Below are 7,618 nucleotides of genomic sequence, written 5' to 3'. Positions count from 1 at the left end.
GGTTGTTATCACTTGTAGAAGGGGGATCAGATTCACTGAGAATTATAGAGCATCAAGCAAATATTATCCTTTTTTGGGCTTTGATATTGTCTCATATTGTTCTTCTACCAATCATTCTCCATTCAATTTGAGAGTGATAAAACCTGAAGGCTTAGGCCAACTAATTTATTCGGTTTGCATTCATTTCTTTTATAGCTAATTTCGATATTCATTTACTTAGTTTTTCAATTTGTACCAAGTTATACCACGTATCCTTAGAACTACGTATAAATTCAATTGCTGTCCGTTTTTTCAGGTAAACAGTTTGGCGCCCACCGTGGGGATAAGGATAATAGTGGTTATTTGATACAAATCTCTATAAAACACACTATTTTACACTTGCTTTTGGAAGTGTCTTTGATTTCAGGCTAAACATGACGAACTCTCAGTTAAGGGCCCTACCTATCGACAACGAATCTGGCCATCAAGATGAGAATAATAACGTGACGCCGGGGGATGAATGGCCACCTGTTGACCCTGTTGGAACTCGGGTCATGGGTCCAATTGATGTTAATTCGCATGTGGCCATTGAAGCGAATATTCCGGCCCCGAAAATAACATTCATGGTGGAACTAGATCTGCAGTTCGAAATACCCAAAATGACGGAGATGACGGGATCAACCTGCGTATGATTTTCGAAATGTTGCAAACTCAACAGATAGCGATAGCTCAATTGCAGAGTCAAACCCAAGCACCGAACAGACCTGCGCCCGGTCCACCCCAAAAAATCACCCATAGAGTGAGACCACAAGAAGTTATTTGTAATTGAAAAATAATCATTGCCATGAAATTTTGAATTTTACGGGTAAAACTTTAGGATATTATCATAAAGTTTCACTTGTGAGCTCTATGATAGTAGTTATTTTTTAATTACATGGTCCAAAAATACCCAGAGAGCACTATTTAATTTCTGCCCTATGAACACATGCTACGACTAAAAAGAATGCAACACTAGCGAATAACCAAAAGGCCGGGTTGTTATAACTTTATAAGATATAACAGTTTAAAATTTCCAAATTAGGCTTGTAAAAAACGAAAATTAAAAAATTATTTTAACAACCTGAAAGGCAGTCATAAATAATTACAACAAATTAGCAACGCATTTTGGACATGCTTTTTGGCAAAATTAAAAAGTAAAAAATTGATGCTGTGTTTAGTAAATGTGAATTCTTAGCTTAACAACCTATCCACTTCAAAAAATTTAAAGCGAGTCTCAATTATTGCTTAATGGATTCTTAACTCACCAATGTCTTTTTGTAATTTATCTTTCTACTACGCAATGAGAAAAGAACTTTTTTCTTCTATCATCTAATCTTTTTTTTTTTTTTTTGATCCCACTGAGTATGTCCGTGATTTGCACGAAGTACTTTGATTTTTTAATAAATTTTATTTTATATTGACTTGACTTCAAGGATAGAAATATGAATATATTTATTGCATTATCAAGAATAGGAAAAGATTAATCGGTAACTCCAATAGAGAGAATAGTGATGTTGAGATTGGAACGTGGTAGTCCGAGGTTTATCATTGTAATATCGAGCCATGGTGCGAAGTATATGTTGTCGAGCTCGAGACCCAGAGACCGATCAAGATCGACGTCGGCCAAGATTGAGCTCGAATACTCAGAAGACCGATCAAGATCGAGATCGACCGAGATCGAGATCGGCCAGGATCAAGATCGAGCCAAGAAACAAAAAAGCCGTTATAGCCGCAATTAGGGGGAGAATCTCGGAGGAATCACGACACAAATCAAGGAAAGAATAATTATTTAATCTATCATGAGATCCCCACTCTGTATTTTTTAATTATATCCAAAATAGGATTTCTCCCCTATATTAAGGGTTGTTATCACTTATAGATGGGGGATCAGATTCACTAAGAATTATAGAACATCAAGCAAATACTATCCTTTTTTGGGCTTTGATATTGTCTCATATTGTTCTTCTACCAATCATTCTCTATTCAATTTGAGAGTGATAAAACCTGAAGGCTTAGGCCAACTAATTCATTCAGTTTGCATTCATTTCTTTTATAGCTAATTTCGATATTCATTTACTTATTTTTCCAATTTGTACCAAGTTATACCACGTATCCTTAGAACTACATATAAATTCAATTGCTATCCGTTTTTTCGGGTAAACAGTTTGGCGCATACCGTGGGGCTAGGGATAATTGTGGTTATTTGATACAAATCTATGTAAAACATACTATTTTAAACTTGCTTTTGGAAGTGTCTTTGATTTCAGGCTAAAAATGACAAACTCTCAGTTAATGGTCCTACCTATCGACAACGACTCGTCATCAAGATGAGAATAACAACGTGACACCCGGGGATGAAAGGCCACCCATTGACCCCTTTGGAACTCGGGTTGTGGGTCTAATTAACGTTAATTCGCATGTGGCCATTAAAGCGAACCAACATTCTAGCCCCGAAAACAGCATTCATGGTGGAACTAGATCTGCAGTTCGAAATATCCAAAATGACGGAGAGGACGGGATCAACCTGCATATGATTTTTGAAATGTTGCAAGCTCAACAGGTAGCGACAGCTCAGTTGCAGAGCCAAACCTAGGCACCGAGTAGACCTGAGCCTGGTCCACCCCAAGAAGTCACCCATAGAACGAGACCAGTTGCAGTAAGGTCAAATGAACAAGGACCGTGGACTAGCCTCGAAATTATAAAGATGCTCGAGGAACTGACATAACGGATAGAGTCAGGAGAAAAAAGGATTGAAGCAAACGACAAGAAAGTAGAAACTTATAACTCCAGGGTTGATCAGATACCGGGGGAACCACCTATATTGAAGGGTTTGGATTCCAAAAAGTTCGTACAAAAACCTTTCCCCCCTAGCGCAGCTCCCAAACCGATCCCCAAGAAGTTTCGCATGCCCGAGATTCCTAAATACAATGGAACAATCGACCCCAATGAACATATCACCTCTTACACGTGTGCCATTAAAGGGAATGATCTAGAGGACGACGAGATCGAATCCTTATTGTTAAAGAAATTCGGGGAAACCCTGTCAAAGGGAGCAATGATATGGTATCATAATTTACAACCTAACTCTAACGATTCTTTTGCCATGCTTGCAGATTCTTTTGTAAACGTACACGCCGGAGCCATAAAAGTCGAGACCAGGAAGTCGGACATTTTTAAGGTAAGGCAAAAAGATAACGAGATGCTAAGAGAGTTTGTATCTCGTTTCCAAATGGAATGAATGGATCTACCACCGTTCACGGAAGATTGGGACGTTCAAGCTTTCATCTAGGGACTAAACAAACGAAGCTCAATGGCTTCACAACAGTTAAAGCAGAACTTGATTAAGTACCCGACTGTTACTTGGGCCGATGTACATAATCGATATCAGTCAAAGATTAGAGTTGAAGACGACCAGTTGGGGGCCCTTTCTGGTTCTGTTATCAAAAGGGACATTGACTGAGAACTGAGGTTGAACAGGAACCGATACCAACCGTATAATGGAGATCATAGGGGCAGCGGAACCGAAAATAACTCCGTACGGGGTAAAAGGAGAAGTGATCGAGGTCAAGGGTCTCGAGGGCTGATGAACAAGAATGGTTTCGACATGCATACCGGACCTAAGGAAGCACCGCGATTGTCAGAGTATAACTTCAACATTGATGCGTCCGCCATCATATCGGCTATCGGACGAATCAAAGATACTAAATGGCCTCGACCTCTGTAGACCGATCTAGCCTAGAGAAATCCCAATCAAATGTGCAAGTATCATGGTACCCATGGCCACAGAATAGAAGATTGCAGGCAGTTGAGAGAAGAAGTAGCCCGGTTGTTCAATGAAGGGCACCTTCGAGAATATTTAAGTGATCGGGCCAAGAATCACTTCAAAAACAGAGATCTCAATAGACAAAAAGAGCAAGAAGAGCCGCAACACATTATTCACATGATTATCGGTGGGATCGATGTTCCCCAAGAGTCAGTGTTTAAACGCACTAAGTTGTCGATTATAAGGGAGAAGCGATCTCGGGCTCAGGATTACATATCAAAAGGAACCTCGTCCTTTAATGACGAAGACGCAAAAAGAATCATGCAGCCCTATAACGATACACTGAAAATATCTGTACTTATGAATAAAACTCAAGTTAAGCGTGTGTTAACTGATCCATGTAGTTCGGCCAACATCATTCGATCGAAGGTTGTAGAGCAACTCGATCTACAGGACCACGGTGTGCCCGCAGCTCTGGTACTAAATGGATTCAACATGGAATGTGTATCTACTAAGGGCGAGATTATTCTGGTAGTAAACGTGGCCGGGACCATCCAAGAAATGAAGTTCCATGTGATCGAGGGCGACATGAGGTATAACACTCTGTTCAGGAGACCGTGGATCCACAACATGAGTGCAGTACCCTTGACCCTTCACCAGGTTCTAAAATTCCCAACACTGGAGGGAATCAAAACAATCTACGGGGAGCAACCAGCCATAAAGGAAATATTTTCCATCGACGAAGTGATTCCGGTATCATGACTCTCATAGACAAAGGGGTCCAATTCGAAGCAAGAACATGATACCAAATACCAATCACAAGCGCCAGCCTTGACCCAACCAGAGAAGCAGGAGACTGACGAAGATGATGATTATGGGATCCCTCGATCCTACGTGATCCCCGATGATTCCGACGCTACCAAATCAATGATCGAAGAACTGGAGAAAATCATACTAATCGAACATCTTCCCGAAAGAAAGGTATACCTAGGCACGGGACTAAATCCCGAGCTCAGGAGAAAGTTTATTAAATTTCTTATAACTAATATGGATTGTTTCGCTTGGTCCCGTCTTGACATGACAAGGATCCCATCGGAAATCACCACTCATAGACTAAGCTTGGATCCGAAATTCCATCCGGTGAAGCAAAAAAGAAGGCCCCAGTCCGAGGTCAAACATGCCTTCATCAAGGACGAGGTAACCAAATTTCTCAAAATAGGATCCATTCGGAAAGTAAAGTAGCTCGAATGGTTAGCAAACGTGGTGGTAGTCCCTAAGAAGGGAAACAAACTTAGAATGTGTATAGATTATAAAGACCTGAATAAAGCATGCCCCAAGGATTCTTTTTCTTTGCCCACGGCTGGCCATGAGACTCTTAGTTTTCTCGATGCTTATTCCGGGTACAACCAGATACAGATGAATCCAGAGGATCAGGAAAAGACCTCGTTTATCACTAAGTACGGTACCTACTGTTATAATGTAATGCCATGCGGTCTAAAAAATGCTAGTGCAACTTATCAACGCCTAGTAAACCAAATGTTCGAAGAACAAATAAGAAAATTAATGGAAGTTTATATTGATGACATGTTAGTCAAGTCCCTGCTAGCAGAGCACCATTTAAGGCATTTGCAGGAGACTTTCGATATACTGAGGGAGTACAAAATGAAGCTCAACTCCGAAAAGTGTGCATTCGGGGTTGGCTCGGACAAGTTTCTTGGTTTTATGGTGTCCAATCGGGAAATCAAAATCAACCCCGATAAAATCAAAACTATTGAGGATATCACGGTAGTGGATAATGTAAAGGTCATACAAAGGCTGACTAGGCGTATAGCCGCCCTAGGATGATTCATTTCGAGATCCTCAGATATGAGCCACCGATTATTCTCGCTGCTTAAGAAGAAGAGCAATTTTGCATGGACCCCGGAATGCAAACATGCCTTGGAAGAACTAAAGCGGTATTTATCGAGCCCGACGCTGCTTCACACCCTGAAAGTGGACGAATAGCTTTACCTGTACTTGGCAGTCTCGGAGATAGTAGTAAGTGGAGTCCTGGTCTGAGAAGAACAAGGTAAGTAATTTCCTATCTATTATGTTAGTCGGACCTTAGATGGGGCCGAAACTAGATATCTACACTTAGAAAAATTAGCGCTTGCTTTAATAAGCACCTCTAGGAAACTAAAACCATACTTTCAATGTCATCCAATATGTATTGTAACAACTTATCCTCTTCGAAACATTTTGCGCACAAACCCGAACTTTCTGGTCGATTGGCCAAATGGGCCGTAGAAATCTGTGGGTACGATATTGAATATCGACCCCAAACCGCCATAAAGTCTCAAATCCTGGCGGACTTCATGGCTAACTTTACGTCGGCCTTTGTACCCGAGATTGAAAAAGAACTACTATTAAAATCGGGAGTCTGGACCCTCTATACGGACGGTGCTTCGAATGCGAAGGGGTCCGGACTAGGTATCGTACTAAAATCACCCACAGGTAATGTATTTAGACAGTCTATCAGAACTACAAAATTAACTAACAATGAGGCCAAGTATGAGGCCATGATTGCAGGCTTCGAACTAGCTAGAAGCTTTGAAGTCCGAGAAGACCGAATGCAGAGGTACTTGGATAAACTACTGGTGACTCTACATTGATTTAAGTAATGAACTTTGCAATGTGTACCTCGAGAACAGAACAGTGAGGCCGACGCTCTTGAAAACTTAGGTTCATCGGTCGAAGATGACGAACTCAACTCGGGGACTGTCGTACAACTCATGAGATCGGTAATCGAAGAAGGTCATGCCGAGATAAACTCCACAAATTTAACCTGGGATTGGAGAAACAAATACATAGAGTACTTAAAGAACGGGAAGCTTCCATCAGATCCAAAGGAGTCGAGAGCTCTGCGCACAAAGACAGCACGGTTCATATTGTCCGAAGACGGAACGCTGTTTAGAAGGACGTTCGATGGACCATTGGCAATATATTTGGGACCGAGAGATACCGATTACATCCTACGGGAAATTCACGAGGGGACTTGTGAAAATCATTCTTGTGCCGATTCGCTGGTCAACAAAGTAATCAGAGCAGGGTATTATTGGACCGATATGGGCAAGGATGCAAGGGAATTCGTTCGAAAATGCGACAAATGCCAAAGGCATGCACCCATGATTCATCAACCCGGGGAACTACTCCACTCGATCCTATCCCTATGGCCCTTCATGAAATGGGGAATGGACATCGTTGGCACTCTCCTATCGGCCCCAGGTAAGGTTCAGTTTATTTTGTTTATGACTGATTAATTCTCTAACTGGGTTGAAACACAGGCTTTCGAGAAAGTCAGAGAAAAGGAAGTCATAGACTTCATTTGGGACCACATCATATGTCGATTCGGGATGTCCTCTGAGATTGTATGTGATAATGGAAAACAATTTATCGGCAGCAAAGTAACTAAATTTCTCGAGGATCACAAGATCAAAAGGATCCTATCAACACCTTATAATCCCAGCGGGAACGAACAATCCAAATCGACCAACAAAACTATCATCCAAAATATTAAGAAGAGATTGACCGACGCCAAAGGAAAATGGAGAGAAATACTACCCGAGTTTCTATGGGCATACCGCACAACATTAAAATCCAGTACCGGAGCAACACCGTTCTCATTGGTTTATGGCACCGAAGCTCTGATCCCGATCGAGGTCGGAGAAGCTAGCATCAGGTTTTGATATGTAACAGAGGAGTCGAATAACGAGACCATGAATACGAGCCTAGAATTGTTGAACGAAAGACGCGAAACCGCTTTCGTTCGATTGGCTGCCCAAAAACAGCGGATCAAAA

This window comes from Nicotiana tomentosiformis, chromosome 4 (genome assembly GCF_000390325.3).
Source record: "Nicotiana tomentosiformis chromosome 4, ASM39032v3, whole genome shotgun sequence".
Lineage (NCBI taxonomy): Eukaryota > Viridiplantae > Streptophyta > Magnoliopsida > Solanales > Solanaceae > Nicotiana > Nicotiana tomentosiformis.
The sequence above is the reverse complement of the archived record's forward strand: the minus strand, read 5'-3'. Positions refer to the sequence as shown.